This window comes from Callithrix jacchus, chromosome 3 (assembly GCF_049354715.1).
Source record: "Callithrix jacchus isolate 240 chromosome 3, calJac240_pri, whole genome shotgun sequence".
In the NCBI taxonomy this organism is placed as follows: domain Eukaryota; kingdom Metazoa; phylum Chordata; class Mammalia; order Primates; family Cebidae; genus Callithrix; species Callithrix jacchus.
The window spans coordinates 38,044,644-38,070,499 of NC_133504.1; the positions used below are offsets into that span (position 1 = coordinate 38,044,644).

A 25,856-nucleotide genomic window follows, 5' to 3' on the forward strand; every position below is an offset into this window, starting at 1 on the left:
ATTAAAAAGACTTACGCTTTTATGTTAAATAACAAACTCCTTAATACTTCAGAAAAAGAAGGCTTAAACACTCATAGTCAGATCTGGAGTGTGAGCTTGTAATTAGAGGTTTTCAAATGCTAACTACTCTGAATCTAAATGAAAACTTACTGCCCACATATTTATATCACATTGTCTATGCTTAGATATTTTATTTTTTATTTTATTTTTTTATTAGCATTTTGTACAGCCATAAAGATTAAGGTAAAAATTTGAAAAGAGATTCTACCATTAATATAAATGCCTATAATAACAGATTTGTTTATATAGTAATGCTTTTAGTGTGATATTTTAAAGTTTCATATAATAAAGTCACTTATAAAAGATGATTATGAATGATAACTACCAAAATCAGAAATCATTTTATATTTTAGTAAACAAGGGAAAAAGTAATCTTATGATATATTGTACTTGCAGTTAATATTATATGAATACAGATTAGAAATGCATGTGTTCACATAAACCAAAATGTCATTTCCTTAACTCTGATGCAAGAATTATTTTGAATTCCAGATACATTCCAAGTTCATGTCGAATAAAATTCACTTTTTATTATGCTAATGATCACCAGGCCTCAGTTGTTGTGATCTTATGATTTCATCTGGTGATTCTAAACTTGGAGTTAGGGGAAAAACGAAAACAAATGATTGAAGTGATCACAACAATTAAACTAATTAACATATCCATCATCTCACATAGTTATCTGTGCATGTGAGGTAGGAACATTTAAGATCTATGCTCTTAGCAAATTTTGAGTGTGCAATAAAGTTTTATTAACTATAGTCAACATGCTGTATATTAAATTTCTAGAACTTATTCACACTGATGCTATAAGATTAGAATACTGTATTTTTCTGGTATCTTTTCTGTTTTGATATGTTGAGATCCACAAATACTTCCCACTGGATGACAATAGTCTACAGAATTCAGTACAGTGCCATGCTGTGCAGGTTTATAGCTTAGGAGCAGCAAGCTATATCATGCAGCCTAGGTGTGTAGGAGGCCGTACCATCTGGGGAGTGTAAGTACACTCTGATGTTCACACAATGACAAAATCACCTACCACGCATTTCTCAGAGAGTATTTATGCATTGGTTTTTTATCTTGGCTTGTGATTAATACTTTAATGAACATGAAAATGCAGCTATCTCTTTGAAATACTAATTCCTTTTCCTTTGGATGTATATCCAGAAATGGGGTTGCTGAATCATATGATAATTGTATTTTTAATTTTTTGAGGAACCTCCGTACTGTTTTCCATAATGACTTGTACTATTTACATTCTCACCAGCAGTGTACAAGAGTTGCCTCTCCTCCACATACCTGACTCTTTAGCTGTTTGAAATAATTACTTGTGTTCATGCCTGTCTGTCTCATCTCCACGTGAATAGACCTGGTCACTGCCTTTCACCAACACTTGTTATCTCTTGTCCAAATGACAGCCAATCTAACAAGTGTGAGATGACATGTCATTGTGGTTTTGATTTGCATTTCCTTGATGATTAGTGACACTGATCATTTAAAAAAAATATCTGCTGGTGAGATTTCATCTATTTCTTACATTTTTATATTCTTTTTTGGTCTCCATTCCAAAATATCATATCATTAGTTATTTTTTTCCCCTTCCTTATAACTTCTTGAATTTGAGTTTTTGGAAGACAGGGCTTAAATGTTATTTGTATTTTTTCCTCACTCAGAACTCAAGAATGGGCTTTGCCCACTAAATATGTTCAACAAAGAACTGGTAAGTTATATTGATAGAAAGAGCACACAGGTATATGTCAGAGAAAGGATTGGTTTTTTCTCTATGCGTGAAAGTGTGCAGTACCATTCTGCCTTCACAAATTCATGCCACTTGGCCATGTCTTTTTGACAAATCTCATTTTAAACCCAAAGTGAAGAGTAAGTATCTGTCACATAGTAAATTGCAATAAATGACTGATGAATATTTTGAAAAACTTTGAAACGGTCACCTGTCACTTAATAAGGATGATACTTTCTGAGAAATGCATTGTTAGGTGATTTTTATCTTTGCGTCAGTATCATAGAATGTATTTACACAAACTCAGATGTACTACACACCTAGGGTTCCTGGTATAGCCTATTGTTCATAGGCTATAAACCTGCACAGCATCTTACTGTACTGAATACTGTAGGCAATTTTCACACAATGGGAAGTATTTGTATATCTAAACATGTCAAAACATAGAAAAGGTACATTGAAAATATGGTATTCTAATCTTATAGGACTCGTGTTGTATATGTGGTTCATAATTGACTAAAACTTCATTATGTGACATTTAATTGAATTTATTATTTTTCATCTTTTACCCAATATTTGGAACTATTAAAAATTATATTTCCTCTTGTATTTCACATAGGAAGACCCACAGGAAGTCTATAGAAATCCTGAATCAAAGAATAGATTTAAGAATAAAACATAGTTAAAAATACTCTTTAGGAGGCTGTATTGGTCTGAAGTGGTGGAATTTTGGGTAAGTAAAATTTTGATATACTGTTAAATTTACAAAAAAAAAAGGAAAGTACACAGAATCTGTATGTTGTTTACACAAATGCCTCAGTTATTAATATTGTCATATTTATATGCATACTCTTAGTAATATATAATATTGTTTTGTTTTTGAGATGGAATCTCGCTCTTGTTGCATAGGCTGGAGTGCAACCTCTCCCTCCTGGGTTCAAGCAATTCTCTTGCCTCAGCCTCCCAAGTAGCTGGGATTACAGGTGCCTGCCACCATGCCTGGCTAATTTTTTGTATTTTTAGTAGAGATGGAGTGTCACCATTTTGGCCAGGTTCTTCTCAAACTCTTGACCACAAGTGATCTGTGTGCCCCGGCCTCCCAAAGTGCTGGGATTACACACTTGAGCCACTGCACCTGGCCAGTAATATACAATATTCTGTTCTCATTAAACTTTCACCCACTGGTGTTTCTCATCTGAATCAATTATTATTATGAAAATTACCCAATGGCAATTTGTTAATTTTGGTAATTCTAACTTTGTCATTCTTTCTGTATTTATTAGAAGAGCTCTAAGATAAAGCATTATTATTTATATCAGTATGGATTTATAGATTTTTATTTTATTTGATGAGTTCTGATTCATTTATGTTAAAAATGCACACCTTGAATGAAGAGACTCCCCAAACAGTCTTTGTGTGAGTAACATGGCTGTCTATCCACCTGAGTGCAGGTGGGCTAAGGTAGAAAAGGGCATTAACAGAGGACGGTGGGATAAGAGTTGGTTTTATAGGTTGGGGCAAATCTTTTGGGGAGCAGGCTGGGGTGTTAAGGAGTAAGATCAGTGCTGGGGTTGGGGGCAAGAAGTATACATTACCATAAGTTCAGTTACAATGATGGGTGGGATAAGAGTAGTTAAGATGGCAGGGTGGGGTATTCACATTATCATAATAACAGTTAAGATGACGGGGTGGGGTGAGGGGAAGCTTAAGGAGCAGGGAGAATTTGGGCTATTGGGGATAATGGCGAACGCAGGAAGGGTGTGGGGAGTGATCAGCCAAGGCAGGATTTTAGACTTTCTGGGTCCAGGCTTGCACCTGGAGGCCTGACAAGTTATGTTCTTATTTAATTTGATTCTCAAAAGAGGTAAATTTTGCCAGTTAAACCCTCTCCAAACTGTCTCCTGGGTCCTTTTCACAGGTCTCCAGCATTCCTGAGAATTTCCTTATTTCTTGGCACAGGTTGGCCTAGGTTAATTTTGTATTTTTCCTGCCCCAACTCTGGGTGGGCCATTTCTTTAAGACTACCTGGTTCCTTTTTAGTAGTCATATTTTAAAAATTGTTTTGTGGTTATTAGTAATTCATCCATTCAAAAATCTTACTTTTAGCATTACTGTACATGATGGATCTCACATTTACTGTGTGCATTTCTTGAGAGACAACTTCTAAGAAAAACTTTTAAAATATTCTATGTAATTATTAAAATATAAAATAATTGATAAAATAAGAATATTTTATATTTAAAAGTCTTATTATAGATTCTGATTAGCTTAGTAATACTCATTTTTTGTGTGTGTCATGGCAAACTTACCGAGTGGGGAGATGGTACTTTACTTTTTTCCCAAAAAATTCAGGTCAATGTGCATTTAGAAAATAAGTTAAAGTTATAGGATAATTAAATATATAATTTTTGCTTTTAATGTTGGTTCCACTTTAGTCTACATTAATAAATGCAGAACAATTTACCAACTTAATAAAAATATACCTTTGATAATGAAAATTGACAGATAAGATTTGCTTGTTCCATTTATATTTGTTGCTCAAGTATCTATTTTCATTGTTATGTTTCTATGGGAGACTAATGCCTTGGAATTTTTGAAAAGTGTAATTATGCTAATATGGTTCATGGCACCTTTGACATCTGTTTAGACAAATGAAAAGTAGATTCACTTTTCAGGTGAGTATTTTTGGCAAGGGTAAAATTTTCCTCAAAATGTATTTTCAAATTTAGTCAGCTAACTCTTGAATTTGATAGAACAAAGTGACATGTGAAAATCTTCATGGCTATGTTTGCTGCAGGGGCACTCTAACTAGGCCACTGGATTCTCCCTGACTTCAACCCAGCCACAACTCTGGGACAGTGATGGGCTTTGAGTCCTAGTGAAGTGTCACTGTGGCTGATGATTGCATCAGCCTTCCTGCTAACACAGGGCTGAACAATTTCTCCCAATAACCAGGCTTCTTTCTTAAAAGCAGGAACCTGCCAGGTCTGTTAACAGGACAGTTCTCTTGTCCCTGGAGCTGAATATCTTCTTTAATTCTTCTATCACTGTAACTAACACACATTTCAATAAACTTAAGACAAGTGCATGTTTTTAAATTATTTTGGCAGATTTCAGCATAAAAACCATAATAACTCTGAACTTCAGGGCCGGTATGAAAGCTTCATGATATGGATACATGTGAAAGAAAATTCATCAATAACGGTGTATTTTGGTGAGAGGCTCACAAGTACAGTGTAGTCCAATTTGCTCACATTCTGGATTTACAGATGAAGTGGAGAGGTGGCTTTATTTACATAACTTACGTACTCTTAATTTATTTTAAACGAGGTCTATAGTAACCCCCAAATTCAAAATCAAGATATGACTTTGCTTCCGCTGAAGCTGGTTGTTCTCCTGTGGAACATTTCAGCTTCCAATTCCACCTTTTCTTCTCTTTCAAATGGAAGAACAGAGGATAATGGAATGCTCTTCCAAACAGAAGAGAGGACAATGGAAGAACACTCCATTATTCACTGTTCATGTCTCTTCTGATCAATAGCTAATTAATTTCAGTGACATTCTTAATAATCTTGCTTGCCAATAATGCCAGTCATTTTTTGGATTTTAGAATACTAATTAAAAAAGAATTCTACCTGAATCATTTAAGCTTTCTAGATCCTAAGAAGTATTGTGGGGGTTGAGAGTCAGCTTAAGCTTTGCTTTCACACTCCTTGATAGATTATGATCAAAGTAATAATTTATAGATTATTTAAAAATTTTAATTTAGTGTAACTCAAATTTAATATATAAAAGCGCTGAAGATAATGTACCTACCTTTAAAAAAAAACTGAACTGAGCACAGTATTCAGGTAGCTATAGAACCTATTTTTTTTAAATGTTGAGGGAAATTCAAATAAGTCACATACATTCTGTTTTTATTAAATGCCTCTTTTTGTCAAAATAACATAGGTCATATAAAATAAAAATATTTAGAAATAAAACTATTAATGGAAATGTTTGAAAAGGGGAAATATAGGAATTGCACAGACTCTTATTGATTAATATATTTGAAGATCTTAAGTTTATACTGAAGCAATACAAATGACTTATAATGAACTTGGTCTTAGAATAATGAAAAGGAGTAACATATTTTTCTAAGTATCCAGAAATTCAACATGATTTAAAAGGGTATTTAAAATTACATTAAAGTTGAAGATGTAGAATTTCTTTTAGTCTTATTCCTCCCTCTAAATACTAAGCAAGTACACATCTCTAATTTCTGGCTGGGGGACAACTGCTTGTCTTCCAACTTTGCCCCAGCCTCATCCCATACAGCTGCCTAATTATTGCCGAATCTAATTTTTGTGAAGCACTCCCATACTGACTATTGACAGTTCCACTGGCCTGTCTAAATGTTGACAAACTCCTTCCTTATTATTCAAATTACTGAGAATAAAATGAAAAGAAACACTTCTTTTCTTACAACAACATCTCTTTCAACAGTTTTCAAGCATTAGAACTACTTATGTATGGCATTTACATATATCATCAGAGATGATTTTGCAGAAAGTTAATTGCTTGGGCTGGTTATAATCATAAATCGTTAAGAAAGAACGTGATTTTTCAGAATCAGACTAAACGTCATATATTTTGCCTAAGTGAGCACTATACATTGTAATGAATTTATAGATCATCAGGCCATATTTCTAGAGAAATAAAAGTATGGGAAAATATCATAGAGATGACTGTTTTTGATATTTTTGGGTAATAGTCTCTTCAATGTCTAATTCTGATGAGAGCTATGTTAACGATTTTAGAAGAAGCAGTGTTTAAATTAGGGTTCAGCAAGGGGTAGCTCTGAATGCCAGCAGAGGGTTGCTCTTCCTGGTGCTCAATTGCCAGGACTCAAGGAAGGAAAAGAAAAAACAAAAACTGTATGATGGACAACAATCATAAAGAGTATGTGGTCGAGGTAAGAAAAAAAAGAATATACGACCTAGAGGGGTTTGTGAGAATGATCCTGAAATTGTCTCGAGGGCCATGAAGTGGCATGAATACAATTGATTTCTTATCTTTAAATGATTTTGTACTTCTGCGACTTACAAAGATTAATGTATTTCAAATATGTATCTGACATTGTCCAAAAGTATTTTTGCCATTGGTAAAAATAAAAATGCTGAAAAAATAATGCATTCATGGTTTCAAAAGTAACAAAGACTTATTAAACATCTATTATACCCTGGTGATAAAAAGTTGCATAAGAAAGATGGCCCCTGTCCCAAAAGGCTCCCAGCCTAGGTAGCAGCCATCTGCAAACACAACTAATCTATGAGCTAAGTACCACATTGGTGAAAAGAACCAGGCATTATTGGATAGATAATGAATTCTTTTTCTAGTGCCTGGAGAAAGTTTCTTCAGAAAAAAACACTTCTATTTAAAATAGTCCTTAAAGACTAAACTGAGTTATGCCAGACAGAAAGGGAATTTCATGCTAAAGGAGCAGCAAAAGGAATAGTCTATTTGTGCTGAAATAGTGTGTTTCTTTCCTTTTCGTATGCTTAAATCAGGAGTTCCAAATTAAATGCCCACAGAATCTGCCAGGTAAAATAATCAGGGACACATTCCAATCATTTCAAAATCTAATGATACTTTGAAAAAAAATGACATGTCTCTATCATAAATGAGAAACTATTGTTACCAATTATAAATGGAGAGCAAAAGTAAAAATAAACACAATGAAAATAAAAATAATTTAAATACATTTTATATTTAAGCAAAACAATAAAATATACTACATTTAATCAATGCATAAAATGCATTCTACAATGAGAAGAATGAAATTCTTTATGAGCTGTCACTAATAAAATTATATGTAACTTAATGACTTAATTTCAGAGGAAAATTAAATTCAACTCAAGATAATATCAGTTTTAATAAATATTAACTAGCATGGTACGTCTCAAATCACATTAATTTCAAATCAAAATTCTTCAATAAATTTTACTAAACAGATTTTTGTTTTGAGAGGCTTGCTGAAGTGTGGTCCATAATGTACTGTTCTGTAATTATCAATTTATTTCATAATGTTCTTAAAGTGTTCTTTTTCTAACTGCTGTCTTCAAGTTAAGAAAAAAAAATCTGATAAAGATTTTATATTGACTTCCTAGTGTTTCTTCATAATCTTCAAAATGTTTTCAGATAGTTCCCCAAGTTGTTCATGAGGAGGTTGTTCACAGCAGAAGGAACTCAACATCCCATCATCAGGAAGTGTGTGCGTGTTTCCAATGTTATCATCACATGCACTTGGTACTGTTCATAGGATGAGTTGATGCACTTTGCATTTTGGTTGGTCTCTAAAATACCAAGCCAGTGTTAACCAAGCTTATGATCTCTGAAGTGGAATGTTTTGTCCAGAAAAATCTTGAATATCTTGATACCTTAGTAGACAAGTCAAGACAATTTGTGCAAAAAGCCAGGATTGAACAGTAACTGCCTGTGAACACTGTCTATATTTATCAGAAGCAAAAGAAAAATTTACAATTTATTGCCCCACACCTAAACATGATTGACAGTTTTAGTATTGTAAATAACCGAAATATTTTTCCTAAGTTGTCAAGGCTATTTTGGGTGGTAAAGACTTCCTCTATAGACCCAACCAAGTAGCTCTGGCTTCCAGTGCAAAAACTTGTATATGTGGATCAAGTCCTTTGAAGAACCTTCATGGTTTTAGTGCCTATGATCTGTGCACTATTCTACTTTCAAATAGTCAAGATGGAAAGTTTGATAAACAAACATTTCACATGTTCACATACTATGAATAAAGGGTATTATCACAATATGCATTACTATTTTGATATTTGTATCTGCATCTACACCATTATCTAGGATATCTATAATACATTTCTAATAGCTATTATTAGTACGCATTTCTGGGCAAAGGCAGATTGTTACTACTTAAAGCAATAACCACATCAGCTCCTCTTTGCAGTTCTTTCCCTTTCTCATTACATTGCCATAGATGGACAGGCCTGTATGGGCAAAGGGGCTTTCTTCACCATGGGAATGGAACCTCAAAATTGAAATCCTGAAGGCTGCATGCGAGCAACAACTCCCCCTCCCTTCCAGAAAGGCAAAAAGAAACGTTATCTCCCTAATGTAAACAAATGCCTTTTTGGGAAGAGAAAAGGGAGGTGTTTAATTTCTTGTCCATTGGAATCTAAAGAAATGCTTGGGAGTTGAAAAGGGAGATAAAATAAGCATTTCAGAGTTTGTAATCCTGAGTTTTATATTGATATGTAATCAAATAAAAATTTTGCATTTTTTTCCTTCCAGAGAATCATAGAATGTTAAATTTCTGTAGGTCTTTAGAAATTACCTTTGCTTTCAAATAGCTTCAAGCATTGACCAGGTGGGAAGAACGCATTTGGGATTGGAAGCAAGGTCCAACAGACAGGATTCTAGGCCTTTTACACTGCACTTGCAACTAATGCATCTGTATTTTTATCTGCCGAAAAAAACTGAAAGCCACACATCTACTCCCTACCCCATGGCTTTTAGGAACCAGATTGCACAGCAGGAGGTGAGTAGCCGGTGATCCAGTGAAGCTTCATCTGTATTTATAGCTACTACCCATTGCTCACATTACCACTTGAGCTCAGCCCCCTGTCAGAGCAGAGGTGGCATAGATTCTCATAGGGGCGCAAACCCTACCGTGAACTGAGCATGCGAGGGATCTGCGTTGTGTGCTCCTTATGAGAATCTAACGCTTGCTGATCATTCATGTCTCCTGTCACCCCCAGATGGCACTGCATAGTTGCAGGAAAACAAGCTCAGGACTCTACATTATGGTGAGTTGTATAATTATTCCATTATTTATTACAATGTAATAATAATCAAAAGAAACAAAGTACACATTAAATGTAATGCACTTGAATCATCACCAAACCATCGCCTGCCACATCTCCAGATTGTAGAAAAATTGTCTTCTACAAAACTAATCCTTGGTGCCAAAGGTTGGAGACCATTGCTCTAGATGAGAAATCAGCCTAAAACCTCTGTGGCAGTTGGTACAAGGGTCATACTGTCTATTGACTGTGGCTTTCCCCATCATTTACACAAGCCATTGTCATTTCTGAAAGCCAGTTTCCTCCTTTAAAATTGGTGCTTGCTGAACATAACTTACAGGACTGCTGTGAGGATTAAATGACATAAGGTAGATGAATGCTTTCTGTAAAGACACACACACACACATACAAACAAAAACACTGCATTCATAATGCAGGATATTATTAATAGCAAAAGCCTGAAGGTTGAAACTCAGGTCTGTTTTTGCTATACCGTTTTCTCTTCACTTCTCTTGATTTCTCATGTAGTAAGCTTTGCGACTTTAGATTTTACTCTTCTGAAAATGCCCCCCGATTAGGGTAGTCTCAGGTGACATGATAGAAGCAATCTCTGTTCTCCAGGGCAAGTTTGGTCATTATAAATCCTAGAATAATTCTCAGCCCTAAAAAATATTTGCTTTAGGCAGTTGTGCTTCACTTTGTCATTTACCCGGTGAATTTATTATTCTATTCATCCATTTCTGTTTGAGAACTCTATATTCCAGTTCTTACTGACTTTGAAGGAAAAGTAGATTCAACTTCAACCTGCTCAGGCCTTTTTGTGACATTCAGGAATCTATTAAATGTGACCTGGATCAACATGAGTGAACTTTAAATGAGTAAGCCATTTTTTGATTACTGGTGGCACCAAACTTATTCTCAGGATTTAAAATAAAATGGCTCTCTCATTCTTCCAACCCACCATTACACCCCTTTATTTCAGTAGTAAAATCACTGGAAGACAAACGTTATAAAATCCTTGAGTTGGATTTTCTGGTGTGGTTCCCTAATTATAAGTAAAGGAACTCAAGATCCAGGATTGCTGAGTGATTTTACCAAGACTGTGTTGTTTTAATCGAAGTGGGATCTAGAAATCTATGTAATTTTAAATCAGCGTTTTCCCAACATGCCCAGTTGCTACTTCGGCAGAATGTTTCTTCCAGGGTAGTCTAATTGGCTGATAATATCTTTCTAAATTCCCAGTAGTAACATAAACTTTTATCACATAAGAAAATTAGTTATGTGTATTTCAAAACACAAAAAATGTACTATGACTTAAAACTCAACACTATTTGATGATACATCTTAGAGAGTGTCCTCCAATGGCTTTGCATGAAGAAAAATTTCATGCTTCTGTTGTGTGAGTGGTTGTTTCTCTGATGATTCTCATTTCTTAGTTTCCACTAAAGTCATTGTTTGCCAGCCATCACTACCATGGTCAATTCCTACTGGGCAGATTTGGGCCTAATTATTACGTTCTCTGTATCCTTCCTTGCCTAGTGTAATCCACCCCCAGTCTGAGGCGTTGATGGTGGGAGACTGAAGCCTACTCATTTGGGAGCTTTCCCAGCCACTTTCGAAGATCTTGTTGCTTTTTGGAGGCTTACTCTGCTGCTGCTAAGTTGGTTATCTTCTGTTCATACAGTTTCTTGCCTGTTTGCCAGCCACTGGATTCTTAATTATTAATTAATACAACAAAGGCCTAAAAAAGAAGGTATTCCCATTTAGAAACTGAAGAAATGCAAAGGCATGGTTTGGGTGTTGGAGCTGTGGCAAAGGTGTTTTAGCAGCTGCAGAAGTCGGTGGAAACAGTAAGAGACACCATGATTAGTTACAGTTTGGAAGAATGTTTCCACATGAAAGTGATAAATGGTTTTTACCTGTGACTTTGAAATGTGAAAAATGCCTTTTCTTTGGTGCTTTAGTCATTTCCATGTCTCTCTTCTTGTCTGTTTCTAATAGAAGTAATGAAAGAGCAGGAACAAAGCATTACACTTATACTATGGAATATAAATATACCCAAATCCTCTCCTGCAGTTCCTACAAAACTTCTTTAAAATACTCTTCTCCATCTTTCTAATCCTGCAATCCATGGAAGTATGCTGTCAAAATTTCAGAGATTCTTCTGTTAGGCTGATGGAGCGGAAGCAGCTGCAGAGAAATGGGCAGTTTTAGTAGTAACCGACATCAACAGGAAAACTATCACGAGATGGTAAACAAAATTTGATTGTTATGTCTTTGAGGGTAGAGTAGGGATATAGCCAAAGATAAATTTATGCCAAGGGAAAATACAATTAATAAACTAACATTCATTGAATAGCTACTAACAGCCAGGCAATGTGAAATAGATATTTTTACCAATTCTTGACCATGTCATCAAAGAGTGCACCACAAATCACAAATGGAGAGAGATAAATCTGCCTTTTGAGAGCTCCACAACACAATTGGAAACATTATCCTAAAAAGAAAAGGCCCGCAAGACTGTTGTAAAATAATTGAAAGTTGCATGCCTTCCTTTAAATGTTCTGTCAATCCATAGGGAAACTCATAAGAGTAGAGGCTTAGAAAAAGACAAAACCTGGAGGCAAATATCGAGAATGCTCATCTAATACTCTTAAGCTGGAGCCCTTCAGACTGGCCAGAGTATTATGTCCATATGACAAATGTAGCTATGTGGAGAAAGATAGAGTTGTGCTCTACCCCCAAATAAACAACCAACTTTCCTTGTTCGAATTCCTCACTTAGCAAGAACCTTTCTGTTCAGTTGGCTTTCCATTTAGCTCACCTTCAGAGAGGGATTGCAGTAGACAAGTTCACATGGCAGAAAGCGCTCATTAAAATTAATGTAAAACATGGTGACTGTAGCTGATGATACTGTATTACACACTTGAAATTTGATAAGAGAGTAGTTGTTAAATGTTCTACACACACACACACACCGTAACAATGTGAGGTGATGCATATGTTATTAAGTTGATGCAAAAGTAGTTGTGGTTTTGCCATTGCCTTTGATTAATGGCATTAAGTACACTGCAAATGACACTTACATTAAAGGTCTTGAACATGACTGGACAGTGCCATGTGTTACTTCTAATAATGATGCTTCCAGAGATCAACCAAATCCTCAGCTGTAACTTTTTCATGTCGATGACAGAGAACAGAAGATTCAGTAAACTGTCAAAGCAACATTCTAAACCAAGTCCAAGGATCATCTGCATTCTCACTAATTAGCTCCTCAGGAGTTTGAAACATCATCACAACATGGAGTATTTCAAGGTTTTTGCCTACGAATTAGCTTGATGGCAGTAATCATTTCACAATGTGTGTGTATATATATATATATATATATATATATATATATATATATATATATCAAAACAGTACTCTGTATATCTTAAATATATATAACTTTTATTTGTCAATTATATCAATAAAGCTAGAAGAGATTAATTTTTAAAGTTGGGGGAAAAAACCTTAATGTACAACAGTCTATGCTTGTCTACTTTGTTTTGATAGCTTGATTCAGGATTGCTGAGATCAGTGTACTCTGGGGCCCTGGTGAGTTTTCCTTTCCGAGCTTTCAGGACTGAAGGTCAAAACTTGAGTATAATGGAATCACTGAGGTAAAAGCCACCTGTGGATTCCTAAGGGGAAGCTGGTGAGGGCTGACCTGGTGACTACCCCCTTTGTCTTCTTTTTCTAGGTATGATTTTCTCCATTTTACAGACGAAGATACTGAAACTCGGAAATATAACATGCAAAGTCTACCTAGATAACAAGTGGCAGAACTAGAGTTTAACCCATGTCTACGAGATGTGAGACCTATTCTTATCAGTCACTACACTGTGCACCCTTCCATAAGTGGTGCGGAGGTGTCTAGAAGCAGGAAACAGCCTTACGTCACTACAAAGCATTATTATTCAATGTGGCCAACTTTGTCATATATTATCAATCCCTATCCAGTGTAAGAAAGGCTGAGTTATATAATAAACAAACAGATCAAAGTAAATATTCATCAGAGAAAATATAATATATAAAAATCCTAAACAATATAAACACAGATGCTATGATTTTATGCTGAATCTTGTCTAATACATGCAGCAAAGGTAAAACTTTGCTTAGAATAGCCATTAAGTTGTGCTACTTACATTTATATTTTCTAGGATAATGAGGTAAGTCAAGTCTCTTTCCTAAGTATACTTGATTAGAGCAATGAGCACATACTAATGAGCACTTGATGCTACAGCACGTTAATTTACATAAGAATGCTTGCATTTGCATTATTTCCCTTGTTACTCCAAATAACCCTGTGTGCTAGGCAGGATTGGTATTTTTCATTTTCATTTTACTTTGCAAAACCTGTTTCAAAGTGTCAGAAATGGTTCTCAGCCCCTTTAAAAAATCCGGGTGTGGAATATGGCACAAGGCAGTCTGAAAAATTGTTTTGAACACTGACAAGTACATCACCTTTCTTCTATTGTGACTTTAACACGCATCTGACATTATTTTTATCATTCCAGCTGTTGCTTTTGCTTTGTTCCTGCAATGCAGTTAACACAATTTGGGACTTGGCCTTTTTCTGGATTTGTCCCTGTTTTTAGTAATTACTGATAACGTTTTCTCTTCTGGGCTACCAGCTTAAGAACGCATCTTCTGCCTGTTTATGTGAAAAGTCTCTGGAACTTTCCCATTCTCCTCTTTGTTCTCTTCAGTTGTCTGGCAAATAGTGCACCTTCATAATAGATGAAGAACCCACAGCTGAAAGAGATTAATTAAATTATCTAGAGCCACCCTACTAATAGGTGAGAGGATTGAGACTTTTAGCTTTTGTTTCTGTGACATCGAACTCTGTGTTCTTCTCATTAACTACACTGCAAATTATCGTGACGTTCAAGGTCTTGAACATGACTGTCTGCACGGTGCCTTGTATTAGTTCTAATTATGAGGCATCCAGAGTTCAACTAAATCCTCAGCTGTAACCTTTTCATGTCAAAGATAGAGAACGGTAAGGTTTAGTCAATTGTCAAAGCAACATTCTAAATTGAGTTTAAGGGTCGTTTGCATTATCACCAGTTAGTTCCTCAGGAGTTTGAAACATCACCACAACATGGAGTATTTTAAGGTATTCGCTTAATACAGATGAACGCGGAACATACACCAGGAGCAACCCTACTGCCAAAGGAAGATGTAATTACAGGGAAACAATGTGTCTGCAAATCAGTGCTATGAATTTCCCTTGACACTTCATTTTTCTTTTTCTTTTTGTAAACCTTTTAAATGTTTAAAATGTGAATAGTACTGCTTTTGGAATTACATATTAAAGAAACATAGTTCTCTCTTCAGCTATGTTTTTCTACTCCAAAGAAGTTTGATCCCTATTCGGGAACTTTCATTTTCTTTATGATTGGCTTCATGTTGAGTCAAGTTCATGCAGATTAATTTTGTGCTTTGGAAAACTATAGAGTAAAAGGGTCAGTCAATATAATCACTAAACACACATTTCACATGAGAACGTGACATAGCCTTAACAAAACAATCCCCTGAGAACAAAGCTTTGAAATAGTTATCAAACACAAGTTTCATAAATCCTGCAGAGGAAAACTGCTTGAGCAGGACAGATGTCACAAAGCACTGACATCTCAGTGCTATTTGCCTCACCGAGTAGAAGTTAAAGGCTGTTCTTTGTAAAAAGCTGTCAGTCTTTCAGACTTACGTTCTGTGAAGAAAAATGCTGTAGGGAATGATCTGATCACGAATTCTATTCATGTGTGGGTTGACACTCTTTCTCTTTTTTTCTTTTTCCAGACACGATCTGGCTCTGTCCCCTAGGCTGGGGTGCAGTGGCGCGATCATGGTTCACTGTAGCCTTGACCTCCTGAGCTCAGGCAATCCTCCTGTCTCAGCCTCCTGAGTAGCTGAGACTACAGGTGTGTGCCATCATGCCCGGCTAATTTAGACATTTCTTTGGAGAGACAGAGTTCATTTGACCCTTATTAAAGGCATTTTGGGCAATAGCATATTTCATTTCATTAAGTACAATAAATACTGTGTATCCATAATGACTATATGCCAAGGGCAATATAAGGGTAAAAGCATGGGTTTTGGAGCCAGAGTAGCTGGCTCTGGGCTTTATTAGCTGTATGTGCCTAGACAATATCTTTTTGTGCCTCAATTTTTAATCGGTAAAATGGAGAAAATGAAAGTAGCTATGCCATTGGCTTATTGCTTAAATTGCATTAATAAGAGAAAAGCATTTGAGACACACCCTGGCACATTATAAGCACTCAAAATGTTCATTACTGTTATAGTAAATGTGCCATGTTGACATGGTCACAGCAATTGAAAACTAACAAAGAAATGTTGAGTACGCCCTCTGTGTACCCTGAGCCGGCCTCACACTTTGTAGTTTGACCCTTGATTGTGTTCCTTTTTTTAACTGTTGCTTATGGAGTTAGTAGGTCAGGAATGAAGCCCAGGCTGACCCCATTTCCTAAGACAAGTAAATTGCTTGGCTTGTGCTATCAAATATGGTAATCACTAGCCACACATGGCTCTGAAAAATAAAATGTATATGAACTAAAATGGAATAAAGTTTAAAAATTCAGTTCCCCAGTCACAGTGGCCACAGTTTCAGTGCTCAATAGTCACATGTGGCTAGGGACTACCATATTTGATGGTACAGAACACTTCCAACTTTGCAGAAGGTTCTGACAGCAGATTTGCTACTGTGGTTTCTCTAGTTTCACCCCAACATATACTTAGTATAATTAGCTTCTAACTTTCTTTTTTTTGAGATGGAGTCTTGCTCTGTCACCAAAGCTGGAGTGCAGTGATGTGATCTTGGCTTACTGTAACCTCCACCTCCCAGATTCAAGCAATTCTCCTGCCTCAGCCTCCCAAGTAGCTGGGACTATGGGCGTGCACCAACACGCCAGGCTAATTTTTGTATTTTTAGTAGAGACGGAGTTTCACCATATTGGCCAGGCTGGTCTCGAACTCCTGACCTTGTGATCCTCCCACCTAGGCCTCCCAAAGTTCTAGGATTACAGGCATGAGCCATTGCGCCCCACCAGTTAGCTTCTAACTTTCAAATGAGATACATTTTGAAAATTTATTTGTAAGTTGGTGGGAGCTTTGAATAAAAAAACAAATTATATTAAGATGATGACAACATGAAGAATATGGAGAGAAAATGGCTGATAAGCATAAGAAAATGTTCAAGCTCATTAGACATGGAAATTACAGGAATGAGCTTAGTTTTGCTTTTCCAACTGGAAAGACTAAGGTAATTATCAGGTACAATGCCGGTGACCGTGCAGTGAAGTAAGTGCTTGTGGGTGTATAAGTTGGTAAAACTTAACTGTTAATCAAGTTGACAATATATTAAAAGTCTTAAAATTGCTTGTAGTCTTTGACTCTGTAGTTTATCTTCCCAAACTCTAATATAAGAAAATAATTAGAGATGCTTACAAGAGTCAGTACAAAGGGACTCATGGCAGCATTATAGATCATGATGACTGGAAACAATCTAAGTGTCTTATGATTGGGAAAGTGTGGAAGTTGGTTCTCACATTGCTGTAAAGAAATACCTTAACCTGCTAAGGTTAATTTGTGCAGAAGTAAAAAAGCAATACCTGAGACTGTGTAATTTATAAAGAAAAGAGGATTAATCGGTTCACAGTTCTGCAGGTTATACAAGAACCATAACGGCATCTGCTTCTGGGGAGGCCTCAGGGAGCCTCCAGGCGGAAGGTGAAGGGAAAGCGGACCCATCTGACATGGCCAGAGTGGGAGCAAGAGAGAGAAGTGGGAGGTAGTACATACTTTCAAACAACTTTTAAAAGTGTGAGTTCTCACTGCACACTTTTTTAAAGTGATAGTGAGAACGATGTTGTATGTAGTACCACAGGGAGATGGTGCCAAACCATTCAGTAGAACTCCACCCCCATGATCCAGTCACCTCCTGCCGGGCCTCACCTCCAATATGGGGGATTACAATGGAATGTACACAGATGCAAATGATATCAGAAAGAATGAGGGCAATTATGACTTTGATATATTGAAATGGTGCATGTTCATCAAAACATTTTGTAGCACATTTCATAATATAGAAAATACTTATATAAAAATAAATAAAAATACATTGAATACTATATATAGTGTTCAATATAGTATGATTAAATAACTCAAATGTCCTTAGGAAGTGCTGGAAAATAAACTAAAACGTTAATGATAATCTCAGTTTGGGGGATGATATGTGGTAGTTTTCTTTTTAATACTCATTTACACTTCCAAATTGTCTATAGTATGAACGTGCTTCTTCCATTATTGGAAAACAAATAAACACTACTACAAGAATGCACCAAAACTATTGAGTGCAGGTTATTGATAAATACTGAATTTAACAGTAATAGTACTATAACTATGACTAATAAGATAAAAGAAAACATTCCATAACTTTTTATCAAACATATAATCTATACTATGTCCTGCATAACATGCTTAGGTTAAAAGATGAAACTAAGTATTGAGTAAAATAATCATAAATAATCTGTTTAGGATTTTCAAATCACATATAGACATATCCTACCAGATTATTATATAGAAATAAATGGATCACAAATTGTAGTTACTTACAACAAACACTTATTTTTGTTCACGTTACATACCCTTTAAGTATGGCTGTGGCTCTACGCCATGTCCTCCTCACTTGGGGGTATAGGGGTAAAAAGGGGATGATCCCTTTCCTCTTTATCATAAAGGTCATGGCGAACACTGCTATAACAAAAGGCAGTTTTTTAAATTGCATTTTAGGTTTTGGGGTACATGTGAAGAACATGCAAGACTGTTGCATAGGTACACACATGGCAGCGTGATTTGCTGCCTTCCTCCGCTTCACCTATATCTGGCTTTTCTCCCCATGCTCTCTCTCCCCAACTCCCCGTCCCCTGCTGTCCCTCCCCTATTTCCCCCCCAACATACCCCAGTGTGTGATGCTCCTCTCCCTGTGTCCATGTGTTCTCATTGTTCAACACCCACCTATGAGTCAGAACATGTGGTGTTTGATTTTCTGTTCTTGTGTCAGTTTGCTGAGAATGATGGTTTCCAGTTTCATCCATGTCACTAGAAAGGACACAAACTCATCATTTTTGATGGCTGCATAATATTCCATGGTGTATATGTGCCACATTTTCCCTGTCCAGTCTCTCATTGATGGGCATTTGGGTTGGTTCCAAAAGGCTGTTTAACAAGAAAAAAGCATGATAAATATATTTGATATAGCTCTGCATGAACGGGAGCCTTCAGAATAAAAACCCAAGAAACAGGGAAAACCATCAATTTTTATTCTTAGTTTCAATAAGTATGGACAGTTGTGTAGAAATGTGATTGAACACAAAGGGTACAATCTGATGCTAAGAGACAAAGTGGGGAAATTTGGCAAGGCCAGTCTGTTTAGATTCTTCTTGGTTTCTTTGTGCAGCATTTCTTCCTTCGCAGTATGGGGTAGGACCCCTCAGGAATGAGGGTTTTAATTTCTTTATGGCTAGCTTTCACACAGAAAGGTTGGGAAAGGCTGGAATAATATTTTTGGGGGGAAAAGGGGTTCCGGTTTCTATGACTGGTCTTTGTGAAGAGGAATTCTAGTTTCCATGGCTAACCTCAGGGGAGAAGGAAAGGTGAGAGAAAGAAAGGCAGGGGAAGATGAGAGAGAAACTTGGCCTTTGAGACATTCATTTTGGGTATCATTTTCTGAGCCCCAAGAGGGACCAAGGTTAAAGGAGTAGCCCTTATCAAAAACATAGCTGATCTTCTTGGAGTGGGGAAAACAAAGACAGTGGAACCCATAATGGCTCATACCGCTTCTGCTATGGCTAGGCGTCAGTCCATTTACATTCCATTAGCCAAAGCAAGTCACATGGCTTAACTTCATAGTGGGGTGGGAAGGACAATAGTCCTGCAGGAGAGGCCAGAAGTGGAGGTGACTGGTATGGAGGGACATTGAGTGCTTTGATGTTAATTCACTCTGCCACACACCTTCCTGGAGATTTTAATTCTATAGGTAAGGTTGCTGGAAGCTGTACTTGTAACAGCTCTCTAGAATTTTGATGAGTCCAATGAAGGGACCCTATGCCTGGGAATCAGTAAGTTCAAATATAAAACATTGTTACAGTTTATGGCATTGACATATAAGTAGAGTTACTATAGGTCCTGATTGGCTAAGGCTTACTTGTTGGTCTAATATAATTATCACGAGTATTCCCCTTTGTTCTCAGTGGTATCCCAGTTCATGTGATAAAGAATATAGTCACCCTAAGAATAAGTCCATAAGAAGGACTCAGTCTTTACACGGACTTAGCTCAGTATATTCAGCATTTCCCTAGGCTAATCATATAAACAGGATCTCTTTGGCTCTGATGGATGGTATTCCAGAGAAACCCTCATCCTGATCTTTTAAAATTCACTGACAAACTTTTTCTAGGCGTCTCTAGAGGGAGCTCACATCCGCTAAAAAAAGACACCTCTTTTTGTCCTTTTAATTATTGTATTAAAGACAAAATAATTGTTGTGCTCTTTATTGGACAGTTTCCTACCACGTACCTCGCTACTCACCTGTTCCTGAACAATAAATATACATTTTACCCCACTGATGTCAGGGTTGACAACCACATTTGCACTGATCTGTGACAAATGAGTGAGTGGAAATAATGGTGGCTCTTTAGAACAGACTATTTGCTTATTATTTTACTATAGATTTTTAGTAAGTCTCGATGTCAGGTAGTGTCAGTCCTCCGACTTTGCAAAATAATAAGCAAATAGATCAATGGAATAGAATGGAGACCCACTTAAATGGAGTCCAATAATCTTTGACAAAGGAACAAAGGCAATGCCATAGAGAAAAGATGATCTTTTCAACAAATCATGCTGGAACAACTAGATATCCATTAAAAAATCGAATCTAGACACATACCCTACCGTTCACAAAGATTAACCCGAAATGGATCATAGATTATTTTGCAAACGTAAAATGCAAAACTAAAACTCCTAGCAAATAACATAAGAGAAATCTAAATGACCTGGCATTTGGTGATACAACACCAAAGGTATGAACCACAAAAGGAACAACTGACAAGCTAGACTTTATTATAATTAAAAATATTGGTTTTGCAAAAGACACTGTCAAGAGAATGAAAGGACAAATCGAAGACTGGAAGAATATTTGCCATAGATTTCATTGACAAAGAACGGCTATCCAAAATATTTAAAGAAATACTAAAACTCAGCAAGAGAAGATAACACAATTAGAATATGGGCCAAACACCTGAATACTGAATAAACACCTCACCAAATAAGATATACACCCTGCAGATAAGCATTTGAAAAGATGCTCCACAGCAAACGTTACCAGGGAAAAGCAAATTAAGAATTAACAATGTGGTATATCACTGCACAGCTATTAAAATAGCCAAAATCCACAACACTGACAACACTAGATTCTGGTGAGGATGTGGAATAACAGGAACTCTCATTCATTTGTGGAGTACAAAATGAAACAGCCACTTTGGAAGACAGTTTGGCAGTTTCTTACAGAACTAAACATGCTCTTACCATATGATCTAGCAATCACACTATATGATATTTAGCCGAATGAGTTGAAAACTCATGCTCACACAAAAACCTGCACTTGGATGTGTATTGCAGATTTATTCACACTTGCTAAAAATGTCCTTTAATAGGTGAGTAGATAAATAAACTGTGGTATAATGGGATATTATTCAGCACTTATAAAAAGAACTATTAAGCCATAAAAAAAACAGGGACAAAACTTAAATGCTTATTACCAAGTAAAAGAGGGAAATCTGCAAAGACTACATACTACTTGATTCCAGTGATATGACATTCTGGAAAATACAAAGATGAGTGGTTTCCCATGGTGAGGGGGTGCGTGGTGGAGGTGGGCATGAATAGGCAGAGCACAGAGGATTTTTAGGGCAGTGCAACTATTCTCTGTATAATGGTAGATACATGTCATTATAACTTTTCCTAAACTTACAGAATGTACTGTACCTAAGAGTGAACCCTAATGTAAACTATGGACTTTGGGGGATTGGGATTTGGTAATGTAGTTTCACCAGCTATAACAAATGTAACACTCCGGTGAGCGATGTTGACACTGGGGGAGGCTACATATATGAGAGGTTGAAAGTATATGGGAAATCTCTGTAACTTCTGTTCCATCTTGCTGTGAATCTAAAACTGCTCTAATAAATAGTCTTTCAGAAAATTGGAGTAATTACAGCACTGAGTCTCAAGTAACAAATGAGATGCCAAAGTGGTCATCATGTATATGCTGTAAAATGACAGGGAAATGTTGGTATGAGTATTGGAACTTGATGATTTTCTCTGGGATAAGTGCTGCAGGCAAAAGAGACAGGACTGAGGTAACCAGATTCGTTTTAGCAGGAAGACCTTCCCAACCAGATGTGAATATTCTCACCTCTGAACCCTACAGCCTGCTTCACACACTTCTCTAACTCATTTGCATCAAAGACATCTTTCTTCCTGTGACATCATTAGACTGAAAAACAGGGAAGAGAATTTTTTAGCATTAACCATGATGTATCAAGAATTGCAATGACGATTTTAATATATTGCCTCGGAAAATATCCCTATATTTCTGTTAGAAACATTTGTACACGGCTTTGAAATGCAAAGAAAAAGAGATGACATTGGGTGTCCTTTCTCGTGCACTCTGCCAGTTTATCTGATACTGCTGGGGCCTGTGTCTTCATGGCCTTTGAGCTATTTTACAGCTCTCTAAGTTGCAGAAATCCAATATTAATACAAATGATTTTTATCTTTAGAAATGCAAATAAAGGGCATCTGGTGGAGATGTAGTTTATTATTGCCCAATGACTATTTGGTTTTGCTGATAAGGTATTTATAAATTTATGTCAGTTTTCCTTAATCCCTATATATGTTAATTCTTTGAATTTTCCCCTTCAACTGGATATTCCTGGCTTCCTCACTAGCTAAGAAGTTAAATAAAACTTTTCACATGCAGTAAAAAATGATTGAAATAGAAATATAAAAATTAATAAACTGTAGCATTGACAAGTGAAACCAAGAACTGGCACTTTAAAACAATAGTAATAATATAATAGAAAATCATGTGGCTGCATAATTAAAAAAACTGACAAAAACGTGGAAAGATATTGAGTACTCTTGAATAGGAAGACTTGGTAGTAGAAAGATGCCAGTTGTCCCTAAGTTAAATTTGCAAATTCACATGTTCAGTTGCTCTTATGCTATATGTCTGTTCAAAATTTTATTGTCTTATTCTAAATTCATCTAGAAAAGTAAACAAATAAAATCTAGAATAACTTGAAATAGAAGAATAATGATAGTGGAAGAGGTAAACAATTTAAAGATATTATTAAGACACAATAGGAGCTGAATACAGTGGCTTGCACCTGTAATCCTAGCTATTCAGGATGCTGAGGTGATTGCTTGAGGCCAGAAGTTCAAGATCAGCCTTGGCTACAAAGTGTGACCCTCAACACTTCAAATTAGCCATGTGTGATGGTGTGTGCCTACAGTTCCAGTTACTTGGGAGGTAGAGGCAAGAGGACCACTTGAGCCTAGGAGTTTGAGGCCGCAGTGAACTATGGTCATGCCACTGTACTTTAGATTAGGGTGATAGAGCAAGACATCTCTTAAAAAAGAAAGAGAAACAGAATATTTATAACTGTATCATCTTAGCACAAAAAATTACACAGTCCAGAAAGGGATTCAAGTACCTATAATAATTTGAAATACATTAAAAATATATTTTTTTTTATAACACTGAAGAAAAGCAGAGTTATTCAATAAATGGTGCTTGGTTAACTGACTAAAAGTTGGAAAAATAATAAAGATAAACTTTTATTTCTTATTTTAAAATTAATTCCACATGGATTAAATATTTAATTATAAAACATGAAAATAAAAATATTAGAACAAAATAATAGAGATTAAAAACAATTATCTTGAGAGTGTGATCAAAACCTGTCTGTTAAAAAGGAACATTTGATACATTTTACTATAGACGAACTAAATGCATGGTAACTATCAACAGAACCCAAATAAAAAATGAATTGGGAGAATATCTACAAAAAAATCATATCAGAGGTAAAGAGATAATTCTTTTTAATATACAAAGAGATATTATAAATTGTAAGTTTACATTCCAGATCTTCCAAAAAAAAAATTGAGATGACCCAAAAAGTTACAAAAAAGGAAATACAGGATCTGATACACATAGGAAGAATTGATCATTCTGCTCAAAAATTAACAAACAGACAAATTCAGATGCTCAGATGCCATTTAAAAGTCAACACTTTGAGAAATAATTGTAAAAAAATCATTTTGACAAGTGTTTGAAGAATCTGTTAGCAGGACAAAAATTTAGTTACAACTTTTTGCAGGGCATTATGGCAATAACTATCAAAATTTAATATGTGTATCACTTTGTGACACAACACTTCCACTTCTAAAAAATAGCCTTGTCAATATACACATGTGTATAAAATATATATGCAAAGATATTAATGGCAGCATTTAATTCAATTTAATTTTTTAAATTGACAAATATTGTACATATTCATTAGGTCCATGGTGATGTTTCAATATACATATAATATATAAGCATTTTTATTTTTAGTAACAAAATATGGAAATAAATATGACCAAGTGTGTGTGTGTAAGAAAGATAAGAAATTGAAAGAGATTGGAAGAGAATGAGCACAATGTTTAATTTTCAGTTTTATGCTTTTGTTTTTGTCATTGTTTTTAAAACAAACTTGTTATACTGATAAACAATAAACAAACCTACTTTAAAAATTTATGTCCATTTTAGAGTGAATTTAAACGGAGAACACAAATTCACATTAAAAAATTAAAAAGAGCTAGCATCTTGTTCTCTAAGGAACTTTCTTTTAATGTAGTTTTGAACTTTAATAAATATGAATGCATTTTTGTTGATGTGCTTTTCTGTATCATGGGCAAGTAAATTGCATAAGAATAGACCATTTGGGCACTGCTGGATTTCCCATTGCCTTTTCTGAAAAGCTTGCGTGAATGAATAGTAAGTCAAACAGCTGGGGCTGCAGAACCCAGAAAACCACACAAAAGCTAAGGGAAATGACATTTTCTTCCTTTGATTTGTGATCCTGAATCATCTTTTCAGGAGGATAAATCGATCTTACAAAGCATCGAAGCTAAGCAATGATTAGGTATTTAGAATTTTTGCACTAGCCATAGAAAAGATACATATTTACATAAAATAGTAGAGCATGTAGAGTCTTGTATCTGCAAAAAATTCCCTCATTCAAATGTTCAATACAAAGTTGCTTTCTAGTCTCTCTACTCCCCATAAAACACACAATATATTAAAATATATGGTGAGATTTAATTTTATATGTTTTCTGACCTCATATTTAATATGTCACATTCCCATATTAAACTTGGTGGTTTTATTACCAGTAGAGTACATACATAACATGATTTTGAATTTTAAACTTGAGATCCTTAATAAGAAGCATTATGATTAAGATGATATAAGTGAGGGGACAGGATTCTAAATGATCTTTAGTGTATAAGTAAAGAGAAATAAAAATTCTGCAAAATATCTCAGATTATGATTTGAACATGTTAGACATGTCCAATTTTCCTATTTTTTGTGAAATTTGTCTCATGGTGATTTTCCATTAGACATTTCAGAGCTGAAATAAACAACAGGCTTATGTACTATCCCACTTTATGTCAAACCTTTAGCTTAGTAAAATATCATTCTGTGCCCAGAAAATAGGACTGCATCTTCCTCAATCCAGTCTACAAGTGATGGTAAATTCTGTTAGAATCCATATTCTGTGAACATCTAATTACAAGTGATTGACATAGTAGACTATTGGGAAAACATTTGTGCCTCGTGCTTGCAAAAATATCTTCAAAAGTAACAGGGCAAATAGTTCCAGGTCTCTGTGACCCAAAAAGTCTAATGAAGCCAAAGAATTACTAGAGCATCTTAGAGAAACCTGAGGCCATTCAGCCTAATGATTTAGTGATGATGTCTTTGTTTTTAGGTCAGAGAATAATGTGGCTTCTAGCTTAATATTTATTCAGCAACACTCACTAATGTTGGTAGCACTGGC

General features: G+C 35.6%; 1 protein-coding gene across 5 annotated transcripts in view; it reads right to left on the reverse strand.

The window, feature by feature from the left end:
* Positions 1–9,628: 9,628 nt before the first annotated feature.
* The window catches only part of TMEM144 (transmembrane protein 144), a 67,963-nt gene continuing 51,735 nt past the window's right edge, over positions 9,629–25,856 (reverse strand). For 2 of the 5 annotated variants that reach the window (XR_013533361.1, XR_013533363.1), the window contains 3 exons: positions 18,706–18,906; positions 11,547–11,817; positions 9,629–11,368 (listed from right to left, as the gene is read on the reverse strand). The gene's annotated coding sequence lies outside the window, so the exon portion shown is untranslated. Of the gene's footprint in view, positions 11,818–12,713; positions 12,801–18,705; positions 18,907–22,162; positions 22,244–25,856 lie in introns of those variants that run through there. The other 3 variants (XR_008480016.2, XR_013533360.1, XR_013533362.1) reach the window with 3 other exon arrangements.